Raw genomic sequence first — 15,801 nt, 5'->3', positions numbered from 1 at the left:
CTGTGTCCCCTGCATTGGCAGGTGGATTCTTAACCACTGCACCACCAGGGAAGTCCCCGTGAAGGCAGAACTAGTTGCTTTTCATCAGCAGCCTGAGTAGATGTGCTGCATTTGAAAGGCTGTCTGTCAGAGATGCCTTTCTGACACTAGTTTTGTTTGTGACTCTTGTTATAGTAAGACCTTTCTCTATAAGCCTCTACATAGAACTCTCCAGTCTACATTGCCAGAAACCGGGCTGCATTCCTCAGGCATTGTTAGTCCAATGAAGTAATTGTGTTTGATAGAGCATCTAGTTCTGCTTCTTTAAAGGGTAAAATTACGGAGATTGCAAATATATACCGTAGTCTAAGAGGCTCCTCTGAAGCACTTTTTAGGAGGCAGTAAAGTTAACAGTTCATGGCTGTGTGGGGGCAGGCAGCAGAAGCCAACAGCAAAGTAGCTCAGCGAGGCCGGGTGGCATCGCGCTGCAGCTCACTGCCCGGCGCTGCGGGAGGACCTGGCCAGCCTGTGGCCTGGGTCTTGTCCAGCCATCCGCTCAGCCCCCCTCAGAACAGCACTTGCTGGAGGGTCTCAGCTCATATATATGCGGGGAGGGGGCTGTTAGGGAGGATCTAGTCTGACACAGAACTTCGTAAATGGTAGGAGTGTTTCTCCAGCCTGTCTTCACTCTCTTCACAGCTAAAATTCCCTGGCAGCATATAACTATGAGAACGGAAAGTACTATTTGCAGAGACTGAAATCCAGCAGGCGTTAGTGCTCCCGTGGCACATTGTTGCTTTGGCTGTACTCTTGGGCCGTCATCTCTTCCAAGCTGAGCTGTTGTCAGGAGGCGGAAACAGCCACACAAGACCCTGGACGTGTATGGAGAAGTGCGTTTTGTCAGTGTGAAAGTCTGACCACACACTCTCAGGGCTCAGGGTCGTGTGGGTGGGCAGGTGGATGGCACCCAGAGGTCACAGCTGGACCTAGAGCGTGTGTCTGGACCTGAATTGTGCAGCCTCATGTGTGTAAACTGGGGATAAGGATTGGATCAACACAACCTGTAGATGGGTTCTGGGGGTGTCAGCCATTGCCGGTCTGTTAGCTCGCAAGCCCATGCCGTTTCCGCAGTGAGGGGTTACATCCCTCATTGCACTGACGAGCACACCAAGGCTTGGAGAGCCAGGCCAGCTTGTCCAGGCTTCCGCTGCTGGTCTGTGGCCCAGCAGGGAACAAGGGAAAAACCACACCTAACATGGGGTCTAACACACACATAAGATTATGATGTATGTATTTCGTTAAGTTCTGTGGTTTACATTCAGATTGTTCAAAATTTGTCCCAACTGTATACCAGTGTGTTAGACCCCATGTTAGGTGTGGTTTTTCTTCTGGAAGATTGTGATCTCATATGGGACCCCATGACAGCTATGCATGTGGCTGCCTGATTGTAAGTGCAGGATGAGCAGATAACACCGTGCCTGCTCTGTGTGTGTCTGTGGTGTCGTCTGTGTCCTGGTGTTGAGTGTGAAGAGGGAGATTCACCCCTCTTGTCATCAGGGAGGAAGCCTGGTCCTGGCCTGGTAGAGGTTGGAGGTGAGGGGAAAGGATGGGATGAGCAGGCTGAGAAAAGCGGGTGGGTGAGGCGAGGCAGGCCTCCAGGGGGGGTCACCCGGCCCTCCACCCTCAGCCCCCACATTCTGAGTGTCGGGCTCTGCCGGCCCTCCAGGTGCTCGCCCTCCTGCCACCCTTCAGGCTCCTGTGCTGCCTGCAGGCTGGGCCCCCAGCACCCTCTCCTCCACAGCTCTTCCCATCCCTGCTGACACCCCACCAGCCCGACTCCCACCGGCACTGACCAGCCTGCTTTCCCATGCAGTGGGCGTCCTGCCATCCGATCGCCTCTGCATGGCAACCTTACAGCGACCTTTTAAAACAATCAAATGATGTCACTCCCTGTTCCAATGCTGTGGTGACTACCCATGACTTTTTTATTAAATTCTGAACCCTGCCTGGTTTTAAAAGCCCAGGTCTTGCCTGGCACGACCGCTTCTTCCTTTGACAAAACAGTGGCAGTGTTTACAGGACTGATGATCCAGGTGAGTAAAGATGCTGATGATTGGGACATGTGCTCTGGGCCAGGCTCTGCTCTGAGTGCTTTATATATATCTCGACCCATTTAATCCTCACATCTCTGAGGTGGGTACTAATGCGTTCCCATTTTACAGGTGAGAAGCTTGAGGTATCCGCTCAGGGTCATACGGCAAGTCAGTGGCAGAGCTGGCTTGGAGTTGTGCGCCTCCCTTGCTCACCGGGGTCATAGGCACCCTCCTCCTACCTGTCAAGCCTCCGAGTGGCTCCCTTGACCGGAGTTGCGGGTCTGTGACCTTTCTGAGCAACTCTTAGTTGCGGCATGCATGTGGGATCTAGTTCCTCGACCAGGGATCGAACCCGGGCCCCCTGTGTTGGGAGCGCAGAGTCTTACCCACTGGACCACCAGGGAAGTCCCTATTCTCTGCATTATAATCCAGTGCTGTTTTATATATTTAGCCGCTCATATCAGTTCCAGCTCTGCCCATTGGGAGCTCTCCAGTTGGCTTCTTTGTCCTTTTGACATTCTGCATCCTGTGGTTTTTTGAGCACTTCCTTACTTCCTGGCACTGCCAGGTGCTCCAGGCTCACCTCGTATTTTCTCTTCCACCCATTCTCCAAGGAGCCTGATTGCTTTGTTTGAGGACAGTGTTTAGAAACCATACGTGGCAGTGGATGAGCTCATTGCTGCTGGGCGCCCCTGCCTCTGGACCCTGTCAGTGTCCATGCTTGTCTCCTTATTTTTATATCTCTCTTTCTGGAAATATATTAAAATCTTTGTACCTTTCTCTGAGAACCAGAGCATGGCGCCTGTCACCTGCACCTGTGATGCAATTAGCAAATCCTTCTAATAGGTGAATTCTGTGTCCCAGCTTGGATGTGTGCTGGAGGAGGTGTTCCTACTTCTGTGATTGATTGGTTGACTGTGAGCCCCCAGATTCTTCTCTCTCTTGTGATGATGGGTGTGTCCTTCCCCCAGCGCTAGCACCACTCAGTCGTTACCCTTCATCTTTAAGCTCTGTTTCCAGTTATTCAACCGGGCCGCCGATTGAACCTGCTGTCATTTGTTTGTTCACCCCCACTGGTTACTAGATAATCTCTGATGTGGTGTCCTCCTCACTCTGTGACCCCCCTTTCTACCCCAGGAGCCTCCTCCCTCCTGGCCCCATGACCCTCTCTCGACTCCCTGACCTCTCCTGACCATGATGCAGTTCCTCTCCTGTGTGTGTGATAGGTTCTCTCAGGCAGCGACTTGCACACTGTCTTGGCTGTGCCCTCAGATGCCCGGTACCAACATGGGGGCAGCGCCATGATGCTGTGCTGGCTCTTTCTCTGCAGTACAGCTTCCCATTGTCTGTTCCATTTTGTGTTCTGTTCCACATGTAGATTTTATGCCCCGTGCTCTGAGAAGTGCTATTCTAGGGTGTGCACCCTCCAGTGGTGTATGGAAAGTTACGTTCCTCCTGCCCTGCTCTCTGATTACCTCAGTGGTTTCCTTTCCTTTTTGTCAGTCAATGGGTGAGTCCATCATTTTGGTCATGATTGCAGTTACTTGGGAGACCATGCAGCCCTATGCTCAGTGGCAGTTTGGGTTCCTCCTCTCTGAATGTCCTCTTTATAGCCCTTGCCGACTTTCCTATTTCTGTTACTGATTTGTAGAAATTGTTTATATGTTCCAGTTCTTTGTTGGTTATGTGTCACAGATCTTCCTCCTCTCTGTGGCCTACCTTTTTTTTTCAATTCATTTATTTATTTATTTTTGGCTGCATTGGGTCCTCGTTGCTGCATGTGGGCTTTCTCTAGCTGCGGCAAGTGGGGGCCACTCTTCGTTGCGGGGCGTGGGCTTCTCATTGCGGTGGCTTCTCTTTGTTGTGGAACACGGGCTCTAGGCGCACAGGCTTCAGTAGTTGTGGCACGCGAGCTCAGTAGTTGTGGCTCACGGGCTCTAGAGCGCAGGCTCAGTAGTTGTGGCACACGGGCTTAGTTGCTCCGCGACATGTGGGATCTTCCCTGACCAGGGCTCGAACCCGTGTCCCCTGCATTGGCAGACGGATTCTTAACCGCTGCACCACCAGGGAAGTCCCTGTGGCTTATATTTTAACTTTGTGTTCTCATGGGGCCTTCTCATACGGAAGTTTTACATTTAATTTATATTTTTTAATTAATTAATTTAATTTAATTAATTAATTTATTTATTTATTTATTTTGCGGTACGCGGGGCTCTCACTGTTGTGGCCTCTCTCGTTGCGGAGCACAGGCTCTGGACGCGCAGGCTCAGTGGCCATGGCTCACGGGCCCAGCCGCTCCGCGGCATGTGGGATCTTCCCGGACCGGGGCACGAACCCGTGTCCCCTGCATCGGCAGGCAGACTCTCAACCACTGCGCCACCAGGGAAGCCCAATTTATTTTATTTTTGACTGCGTTGGGTCTTCCTTGTTGCGCGCGGGCTTTCTCTAGTTGCAGCAAGCGGGGGCTACTCTTCATTGCGGTGCGTGGGCTTCTCATTGCGATGACTTCTCTTGTTGTGGAGCACGGGCTCTAGGCGCACGGGCTTCAGTAGTTGTGGCTTGCGGGCTCAGTATTGTCGTGCACGGGCCCTAGAGTGCAGCCTCAGTAGTTGTGGCATACGGGCTTAGTTGCTCCGCGGCATGTGGGATCTTCCCGGACCAGGGCTCGAACCCGTGTCCCCTGCATTGGCAGGCGAGTTCTTAACCAATGCGCCACCAGGGAAGCCCACATTTAGTTTAGATTTAAATGATCGGTCTTTTCTATGCTATAAGGTGTCTTGTTAATACTTCTCTACTTGGATTTAATAAAAATATTTCCCTATAAAATTTTTAAAGACAAGTGTGTTTTTCACAGTTAGGTTTAGTTTTTTGCCCTTTGTCAGGCAGCCATTCTTTCCTACCCGTGTGCCACCTCGGTCTCCGTGGGAGGGGCTGGTTCAGGGCTGGGTGTTCTCCCTGCTGGCCATTTGCTCCGAGTGCCAGGATCACACTTGACATCAGCAGGGGCTGTTCTCCCCCCTTGTTTTTCTCCTTCTTCAGTACTATCTTGGTGATTTTTGGCATCCTTTTTGGTCTCTATTTTAATTCCCCTACCTCTCTTTTTTCTGGGCCTCATCCTCCTCTCTCTATGGTCTGGACTGGAGAGATGCAGGCATGCCCACCTCGCTCTGTGGGTGAGGTCGTCCAGTCGGTGGGACGGTCAGGAAGATGTTGAGAGAAGAGGACAGCAGACAGCTTCCAGGATGAAAGGGCATTTGGTTTCTTCCTTGAGGAGTTGCGGGTGGTGGTTTATGGGAGGGAAACACTAGATAAAAATCACACAGAGCATGTCTGTTACCAGGTGCACTGTGTGTGCATGCACTTCCACATGATTCTCACCTAAGAATCCTGGGAGGTGAAAAGGAGATGCAGAACCTGCAGCCCAGAGAGGGTGTGAGCGGTCGTAGCTAATCATCCTGAATCCCTTGTGCGTCTGCTGTTCCACGCTGCCCCTTCCCAGGATGGAGCCCCTGGGAGTGGAGGAGGCCCCATCCCAAGTGACCTGACCACATGTCCTAGTGATAGGAGTCGCTTCCATTTCAGATGTTTTGTTATTGATTAAAATTGATGCCTTTTAAAAGTTTTTTTTTTAACTTAACGTGGCTTTTCAAAAATACCAAAACAAAAAGCCAAAACTAACTAAACAAACACACCAAAACCAGCCCCCAAATTCCAAAACTACGTAAGCTAATTTGAAGGGCCATCTGGTAAATATTTCAGGCTTTGCAGGCCATGCATTCTAGAGCCAGAAGCAGCTGGAGACGCTTTGTAAATGGATTACTACAGCATGCATTCCAATAAAACTTTATTTACCAAACAGGTGCTGGGCTGTCATTTGCCATCCTGTGACCTGTAGTATTTCAGACAACGTCTCAGTAAAACACCTTGAGGGTAGAACAAAACAGAACTTACATTAGCTGGCTCACCTTTGAAAAAAACCAGCCTTCTCAGTACTCGGTATCAAGGTCATTTCTTCATGGCTCAAGACTTGTGGGTAGAATTGCCTTTTGCCACCTCAGGCCCTGACCTGCCAAGGTCCTTGGGACTCCCCTGATTCCCGTGTCCCCTTGCCACGCCTCCCCTTGCTCCCCGTCTCGGGGTGTCCACGTTCTCCCTGCTCTCCCCCCGCCCCCCGAAGTCCCTCAGTGCTCGCAGGTACTGGGCAGCCTGGCACTGGCAGGTAACACTTTGCACCTTTCATCTTGGGCTGGGCAGAGACTTTCCCGGATTGGGCTGTAAATTCTTTGACAGTGATAGTGGTGGTGTCATTAACCAGTTCATTTTGTCACCAAGACAGAGGTGGCCAGCTGATTGTATGGCCTGAGGCTTGCCCCTCAACCCTGACACTTTCACCGCCTCTTCACCTGGGCCCAGGGAAGCCCTCCTCAGCCCTCGCAAGTTTCCTTCTTTCCTATTTTTTGGTTTTTACTTTCAATAAAAGTAACACCGGTCTCTCTCCTCCAGTGTGGTACTTTTCATTCATCACCTGAAGCAGGACTTGATGAACTTCACTTATTATGGGATGTCAGCCTCAGAAAGAGCAGACCCTATGGGTTCAGAGCCACCCTGCTGTGTCCTGACATGCACATCGCACGTGCATGTTGCATGCCTGCGTACGGCAACCCCAGAGACCACCGTGTCATCTGTTGGTGAGACAGCTGAGGAGTGCTCACCTCGGGAGGGACAGCACCACCTCCAAAGCTCTGACAGCCTCTCGGAGGGGGGTGTAAGGCCAGAACTTGTTGAGAATCAGAAGTTTGATATAAGGTGGGTCTTTCAAAGTGAGAACGTGGGGTGAGAGTCTTGATTAGGACTGGGTGAGGACAGTCAGGATTGGTGGAAACGGCAAGGCTATGATTTTGAGGGTGGATTCAGAGGCTGGGTGTAAACTGGAGGTTGAGTTTACATTCATGGAAGAGTTGAGGGCTCTTTGGGGAAGTTGCTGTCATGAATAGTGAGTGCTAGTGCAGGCAGGGGCTGAGTGCTGAGGCCTGTTGATGTTGCAGCCAGGTGTGGCTTCTAGTCCGCATCTGTGGTGAGCGTGTGGCAGTGCTCGGTTCTCATGCATGCATGTATTTTGGATATTCCGTTTCATCCCCTCACTGGACCTCTTGCCCCTTGTTACGCTGTCTCCACGGGCAGCTTCTGATGCAGGCGTTTCTGACAGGTGGCTGTGTTGCTGGGTTCACCCCTTCTGAGGTTTGGGTGTTGTTTCCCTCTGGTCTAATTGCAGGCTGTACCTCACTTTATTGTGCTTTGCTTTACTGTGCTTCGCAGATACCGTGTTTCCTACAAGTTGGAGGTCTGCAGCAGCCCTCTGTCAAGCAGGCCTTGGAGCACCATTTTCCCAGCAGCGTCTGCTCACTTCAGGTCTCAGTGTCACATTTTGGTACTTCTCCCAATATTTCAAACCTTTTCATTATTATTATATGTGTTATAAATGTAAGACTTTTAATGGATGAGGAGTTGCTTCTTATGGCTGAGCAAAGTGGTTTCTTGAGGTGGAATCTACTGGTGAAGATGCTCTGAAGACTGCTGAAATGACAGCAGAGGATTTAAGTATTCCATAAACGTAGCTGCAGGGTTTGAGAGGATTGGCTCCAGTTTGGGAAGAAGTTCTCCTGTGGGTAAAATGCTGTCCAACAGCATTGCCTGCTACAGAAATCATTCGTGAAAGGAAGAGTCAGTCGATGTGGCGCACTTCATCGTTGTCTTGTTTTAAGAAATGGCCACGGCCACCCCAGCCTTCAGCACCCACCACCCTGATCAGTCAGCAGCCACCAACACCAAGGCAAGACCCTCCACCAGCACAAAGATTATGACTCACCGGAGGCTCAGATGATGGTCAGCATTTTTTAACAATAAAATATTTTTAATTAAGGTATGTACATTGTCTTTTCAGACATAATGCTGTTGCACACTTAACAGACTACAGAATAGTTATATGGTCTAGTGTAGAGTACATATAACTTCTACATGCATTAGGAAACCAGAAAATTCATGTGACTCGCTTTATTGTGGTGGTGTGGTGGTCTGGGACAAAACCCACCATATCTCTGAGGTATGCTTGTATTCCTCAATTGGGAAGTCGGTTGGGACTTGAAATAGTAAAGCTGGTCATAACTGTCCTGATTTTGGATGACTAGGAATAGAAAATTGAGTTAAAGACTAAGAATTCAGCATATTTATGGAGTAGATTATCTAGTTTTTGTTTTAAAATGTATATTTCATACTTATATACTTGTAAAAAATTGGAATGCCTCCTTCCCTTGTTGAAGTAATTAACACGATTTAAGAAAAAGTCTCACTATAACCAACCTATATCTTTAGTTAATTAGAAGAGTTCATAGTAAATATTGATTATGTTTTTGTTGGCTGACCATCTGATACAGATTGTCAAAGACGTTCCCTAAATTTGCATTAACACCTGTCAGATGATTCATGGGCGTATCATGAGACTCCAAGCACCTTGCCTCGTTTATTTTAGGTAAATATAGAATCGTCTCATATTTTTAACTGTGCTACAGAATTAATTTTACAATGTTAAAAGCACATTTTCAAAGTATACTTTTTGTAAGAATTTTTTTTTATTAAACTGAGCCTTCCTGACAGTGTCTTGGCCATGAGTGGGTGCTAAAGAATGGAAGGCATCCCGGAGGAGCTGGACTGGTGCACGCAGTGACCATGGGCCAGCCCTGTCCCGAGCTGGGCCCTTTGTGTTCCTCAGCTGGACTTTCCCTTTATATTTAGACGAGCTCCTGGTACAACTGGTCAACAGAAGAAAAGACTACACAAGGAAACCATGTTGAATGCAAAGGGAGCAATAACTGCAAAAAGTAAAGATTAAAAAATTAGAGTATTCCTGTTAGAAAATAGGCGTGACGACACCCTTCAGACCTTGGGGAGGTGAGGAGCTGTGAAGATCTTTTGATGGTAGTGATGGAGCTTGAGTTAATCAAACATCTGGAAGGAAGTAGGAAGACAAGTTAATAAACCGGGAGAAGGTGTTTGTGAACTATGAAACCAACGAAGAATTCTTATCAAAAGTTTATAGAGAACTTCTTCAAACCAGGGAAAGCACAAACAAAAGCCACGGCAGGAATTTCGCAGAAATGAGTCGCATATATGGCCAGTTAACATTAATACGCAGGGAAATGTGAATCAAGACCATACGGAAATACTATTTTCTATATATTTTTACTTGATAAAACTTTAGAAAGTGTGCCAGGGTTGAACATGACCCCGTGGGTTGGCGGGACCCCATGCACACCACTGGTGCATGTGAATTGGGGCAGAAATGAGTTCTCACTGCCTCTTAAGGGTGGGATGCTTACTTTTGCACCCTTGACCCAGCAGGCCCACTCCTGGGTGCATAGCCAAGACAAATCCTTCAGGTTTTGTGACACAAAAAGGAAAGCGTAGCATAACGAATGTCCACGAGGTTCCCCCCTTCCTTGTTAGCAGCATGTCATGATTCGTGTTTCATTTCTCTCCCTAATCCCAGACTTTTTTTTTTGATATGGCAAATCCCATAAATCACAGACTTCACCCATATATATACTTCAGTAAAAAAAATAAGGGCTTAATGTAATTATAACTTACAAATTTATGGTTCCTTATAATCATCTAATGTCCAGTCTGTGTTCACTCTTTCCTGATTGTCTCAAAATGTCTTTTTTCAGTCGGTTTTTTCAAAATAGTATTCCAGCAGGTCCAAACATTACATTTGGCTGCTACATCTTCTAAGTCTCTTAATTCAGAATCATTTCCCTTGTCTTTTTTCATTTTATGCCATTTATTTGTAAAGAAACTTAGAGTTTTGTCTATTGTAATTTTCCAAATTCTGGACTTGGCTGGTTTTATATTTTTTTGGTGGTGGTGTTTTTCTGGCTGCGTTGGGTCTTCGTTGCTGCACGCGGCCTTTCTCTAGTTGCAGCGAGCGGCGGCTACTCTTCCTTGTGGTGCGCGGGCTTCTCATTGCAGTGGCTTCTTTTGTTGAGGAGCACGGGCTCTAGGCGCACGGGCTTCAGTAGTTGCAGCATGCAGGCTCAGTAGCTGTGATACGTGGGCTCTAGGGCACATGGGCTTCAGTAGTTGTGGCACGTGGGCTCAGGAGTTGTGGCACACGGCCTCAGTTGCTCCGCGGCATGTGGGATCTTCCCGGACCAGGGATCAAACCCGTGTCCCCTGCATTGGCAGGCGGATTCTTAACCACTGCACCACCAAGGAAGCCCCTATGTACATGGTTTTGATGAACGTGTTCTCTGTTCCTTGTGCTCCCTATAGTCTGGTGATTAGACCTGTGAGGTGGGGTGGATTTAAGGCCCAGCGTTGGTGCAGGACTACAGCAAAGGTGAGGCTCTCTCAGGAGGTGCCTGGTATCTGGCTGTTGCGGACATAGGTGATTTTCTGATCCTTCCGTGGGCAGACTCCCATCCGCCGCTCACCTAGCGCTCAGCGTCTGTCAAGGGATGCTGCCCAGCCTCACGTTTCCATTGTACTTTACACAGTGGTGATTTTCTCATTCTGTTATACCTTCATTTGTTATCTTATAGAGCTTGGCTTTTCTGGAATCCTTATAGAGGGACTTGGCTTTTCTGAAATTCCAGTTCCTGTAGAACCTTTTTTTTTTTTTTTAAATTAATTTTCAGACTGAGCTATACTCTGCTCACCAGAGGTGACCACTGGGGTTTTATGAGCTCATGGATCTTTAACTATTTCACGTTATTCTTTCTGATGCTCAAATTGTCCCATCTTTGGCCAGCAGGAGCCCTCTGGAGGGTCTCATGTGTGCCTCTCATGGGACCCTCCTCACCTTGAGTGGCATCTTTGCTCTCAGGGAACTACTTAGCTTAGGCCGACTGGAGACTAGCCACCTCTCCACAGGGGCTCTGGTCCTGTTGGTGAGGCAAGCCCCCTACTATCTGGGGAGACCGATTGGTGGCAGATGCTAAACTGGTGAGATCAGTGTAGATCAACTTATTGATGCTAGATTTTAAAAAAGAAACTCAAGGGTAAAACTGTAAGCTTATTAGGCAAAATGCATAACTTCCCTCCCTGAATGCCCCAGAAGGTCAAGAAATCTCTATTCATAAAGGTCACTTGTTGAGTCTTGCGTCTGTAGGCAGACTTTCTAACTGGGTGGGAAGGCACTGAAGAGGGCAGTGATCCAGCACGCGGAGGACGGTGACCCTGAACATTTTCCCGTTTTGGCTGTTTTACACGTTTGTCTCGCTTACTCTTCTTGGCCACTCTTTGGGACAGAGCTGTCAGTGTTCTGGTTTTATGGTTGGGGACCAGGGACCAGAGTGCCATGACCTGCTTGAGGTTTCATGGCTGGCACCCAGTGACATGGGGTCGGCCTCGGGCCTTGAGTGCTGTGGACATGGGGTTTTCAGTGACTGCTGGGCCTGGTGTAGAGGCTCTGAGCCCCGCGCCTGGGGCCCGGCGGTGTTGGCTCCGGTTGCCTGAGGAGCTGAGAAGAGGCAGGTACTAAAAAGGATCCTGCAGGTGGGGGGCCCCAGAGGAGACTGGGCAGGAGGCTGGGGAGGACGGTGGGCCGCCTGGTGCAGAGCGCCCTCTGGGCGGGTCATGTGGACCGACGCTGCCATCTGACCCTTTCCTTTCTAAGCTGCGGAGGTGGAGTGTGACGTGGTGTAGCGTGGCCATCCCAGACAGTCACAATGGCTAAGGATCCAGGCCCCGCCAGTCACATTGCAGTGCTGAGAATGCTGCCCGTGGACCTGTTTCCAGGAGGGCACAGTTGGTGCTGGGCTTCCGAAGCAGGGAGTTGGGGCTCCGAGGTGGGCAAGTGTTCTAACAATGCTCACTTTGAATCGGTTGGAAAATGCAGAAATCCAGAGGAAAAATCACTGTGTTTCCAGTGGCTGTGGCTCCCATCCACATGTGGGATATGGTGGGATCAGTGACAAGAGAAGGAAGTCGATGAGAGATGGAACTGGTGAGAGGATGAGCTGCTGTCTGGTGACTACCTAATATACCCCGTACACGCACACACACCACAAACATGCTTATAACATACGCACACCACACACGTACACACCACGCACATGCTTACAGCACACGTGGTCGCATGATGTGTTCATGCACACGTACCCATGCACGCCACGTGTGCTCGTGCACGCATAAGCCCTGGCCTCTCCCACTGGGTTCAGGGGCAGTGGCATCTACAGGTGGGTAGGGAGGTGTGGCCAGAACTGTCACACCTGGGCACCACTGAGGACAGTGGAGAGGTGGCCTTTGCCTTAGGTCATGAGGGGCGAGTGTGAGTGTGTGGAGGCAGGATGTTCCAGGGTGAAAGCAGCTCTTTCTGGCTCTGGGAACCTGGTGAGCACTGCCCAGCACCTGTCTTCACGTAGGGGGAGCCACCCCCAACCCCGGGAGCCTGGGAAGGGGCCTGAGAGCAGCCCCGGCTGCTCCCCGAATTATAACCCATTCCCTTTATGGGCTCCAGCCTGCTGCACAAAAGCCTTTATCTGCGGGCTGTGACCCCTTTTACCCGCGACAACTCCTACCTGCCACTGGCTGTTCTAATTCCCACGCCGCCTCAGCGCAGGGGCGTGGAGGGGGAGAGTGGGGGCGGCCTGAGCTCCACATCCCCCACCTGTGCAGGTGATGCTGCTGGCTGTAGGCGTCTGCCCAGCAGAGCCGGTCCCTTGGAGACACAGGGCCTGGCGTTTCCTTTAACAGGGTCGCAACCCTGTAATCCGGTGCTGTGGCTCCTCAGGCGTGGGGGCTGCAGTGAGGCCTGTGGACAGCGCCACCTGCCGTGGTGCCCTGGCTGCTGACTCACGCTCCTCCTCCCGCCCTTCCCACTCCCTGCCTCCTGCCCCCTTCCCCACCCCCAGCACTGGCCAGCAGCTGCAGGGGTGTGGCCGCAGGCTGGTCGGGGGACAGGGTGAGGGCGGGGGCCCAGAGCACCTGCACATGACAGGAGACTTACTGTTGCACACTGTTGGCTGGAAGTAATCAACTGTATTTAAAGAGAAGGTGGATTTCGAGAGTTAAAAACGCCCAGCAGCTTGCTGATCTGTGCTGGGAGTGACTCTCCTGGCTCCGCTGGGAAGAGGCTACAGGTCTTGGGGGAGGGGGGCAAGCGCCTGCTGAGCCGCCCCCCTGCGATGCTGCCTGAGCAGCGCCCCTCCTGCTCTGGGAGAGGGGGTTCCCTGAGCACAGCCACCCGTGGGGTGGAGGGTGGCCCCTTGAGGAGGTGTGACCTTGTGGCATCTCCCGTCCTCTGCTCGTCTGCTGCCCGTCCTGGTCGGAGGGCCCACGTGGATGGCAGCCGATAAGGGCTTAGCCGTATGTCATGGGAAGTAGCTGTCCCCCCACTTTGAGGGGTCCTTAGGTTTATTTCCTAACCTCTGCCAGTGCCAGGCCACATGGGCTTTTATTTTGTGTGTGGGTATTTTATTTCCGTGTTTTCATAACCTTGATTATTTCACACAGGTAACGTACACACACGATTCAAAAGGCCATGCAGAGAAGATGTACGGGGAGGGTCAGGCCTCCTCCCACCCCTCCTGTTACTTGGTGCTCATTGGCGGTATTCTGTGCACGTTCAAGTGTTTGTCAGATGTGAGCTTTACAGCTGCGGTAGGTGCTAGAGCTGGGAGGAAGCCTGTGGGTCAGGGACACGTGGGTCTTGGGCCACCCTGTCCCCCGGACCTGTTTCAGGGGCTCAGCAGGCAAGCAGGCTGGCATGGCCACTGGAGAGCTCCCAGGAGTGGGGGCCACAGGGCAGATCACCGTCTCCTGTCAGTGTGTTCTTAAAGAGAGCTCTCTTTCTCCTGGTGGTAAAGCGTCTGCATGTTGTAGGGAATTAGGACAATACCTAAAGATGCAGAAAAGAAAATCAAACTGCTTGTGATCCTGCTACCCAGAGACAACCACAGAGGCTTAATGGACTTCCTTTTATACATACACACACGTCTTTGTGTGTGTGTTTTCTTAGAAGGCTGAACCTGTACCATGCACAAAAGCTGCATGTCCTTTGTCAGTTCTATAGTATATTGAAAGCTTTCCTCTCATCACTGAACCCCCTTTGCAGACGCTTGCATTTGGTGGCATCCACATCAAGCTTACTCTGACCACCCGGTGACCAGGCTTTGACCGTTCCTGTCTCCTTTGCCCCACCCTGCTTTCTCTGTGGCTCTAGGTCCCCACAGGGGCCCTCCATCCCTCCCTGGCCGCGTGAGCGGGTAGTTTGGGGCTGGCATCTGTTCTGATTGGTCAGTGCCCAGCCCTGCCCCTGACTTAAACTGCTGCAAAAAGTACCACAAACTGGTGGCTTAGATCAGCAGAAATAAATCTTCCCGTAGTTGTGCAGTTCTAAGTCCAGGATCAGGGTGTTGCAGGGCTGCATTCCCTTTAGGACTCTGGGTAGAACCTTTCCTTGCCTCTTCCAGCTTCTGGGGTGGCTGACAGTCCTCAGCGTCCCTTGACTTGCAGCTGCATTGCCGTCACCATGTGGCTGTCTTTTCCCTGAGTCTCTACACGTTGTCCCTCTGTGCGTGTGTCTTCGTGTCCGGATCTCTCTCCCTTTAAGGACACAGTCCCATTGGATCAGGGCCCACCCTGATGACCTCATTCTAACTGGATTACCTCTGTGTAGACCCTGTCTCCAAATGAGGTGCTGAGAGTTAGGACTTCAGCGTATTAATTTTGGGGGACATGGTTCAGCCTGTAGCAGCCACCAGTTTACCAGCCCAGAGAGCCTGGACGCCCAGCCTCAGATACAAGGTGTGTACAGCATACCCACAGGAGGTAAACATGTTCTTGGCTTAAAACTTTTGCCCAAAAAAGCACGTCCTCATTAACCACCGCTCCCAACCCCTCCTGACCAGAGGTGTGGGGCTGATGGGGTACATGCGTTCTTGACCCTTTTTTGGGTGTTTCCATCTGCACACGTGCAGACGCTCACAGTGAGTGGAGTCTCGTCCTTCGGCCTCTCCCTCCAGGTGCGTCTGCCGGGCTCTCCGAGGGCAGGAGGTGGCCGGATGAATCTGTATTTTGGGATGTCCTTCCTTATAGGTGTTGCCTCCTCCCCGACTAAGCTTCTGTCTCTAATTTAGATCTAAAACTCACTATAATGGACTCTACACTTATTTTTGTATGGTGTTCATACTGTTATTAACACTGTTAAATTCTGTGGCAAGTATTTTATTGTATTTTATTTTTACCATCAGCTTCTTGGCCATGCCTGTTTGCATCTGCGCTGGGTTGGTAATGCGTGTACAGGAGGATTTGGCTGACTGGGTTTTTTCTAGGCTGTCTCATAAGCACATTGCTCGCATCTTAGGAAAGCCTGCAGTTTAGTACATTGCCTTGGCTTTCATTTATTTACCGGGAGAAAATGGAGGCTGGTGTTGGATTAGGATTGAAGTTGAGCAGCTGTAGGCTGAACTTGTTTTGCCTTTTTTTTTTTTTTTTTTAAGAGCTACGTCCTGCCAAGTAGTTTATGAGAAACCAGGCACCCACAAGCCCCAGGATTTTTTTTGTTTTTGGCTGTGTTGGGTCTTCGTTGCTGCACGCGGGCTTTCTCTAGTTGCGGCGAGCGGGGGCTACTCTTTGTTGCGGTACGCGGGCTTCTCACTGCGGTGGCTTCTCTTGTTGCGGAGTATGGGCTCCAGGCACGCGGTCTTCAGTAGTTGCAGCACACGGGCTCAGT

At 50.5% G+C, this 15,801-nt stretch overlaps 1 protein-coding gene across 2 annotated transcripts in view; it reads left to right on the top strand.

The window, feature by feature from the left end:
* NUDCD3 (NudC domain containing 3) overlaps window positions 1-15,801 on the top strand; it is a 72,597-nt gene that overhangs the window by 31,851 nt on the left and 24,945 nt on the right. The window lies entirely within an intron of this gene.

This window comes from Mesoplodon bidens, assembly GCF_964165515.1.
Source record: "Mesoplodon bidens genome assembly, chromosome: 9".
In the NCBI taxonomy this organism is placed as follows: domain Eukaryota; kingdom Metazoa; phylum Chordata; class Mammalia; order Artiodactyla; family Ziphiidae; genus Mesoplodon; species Mesoplodon bidens.
This window is presented reverse-complemented; position numbering and strand designations above follow the sequence as displayed.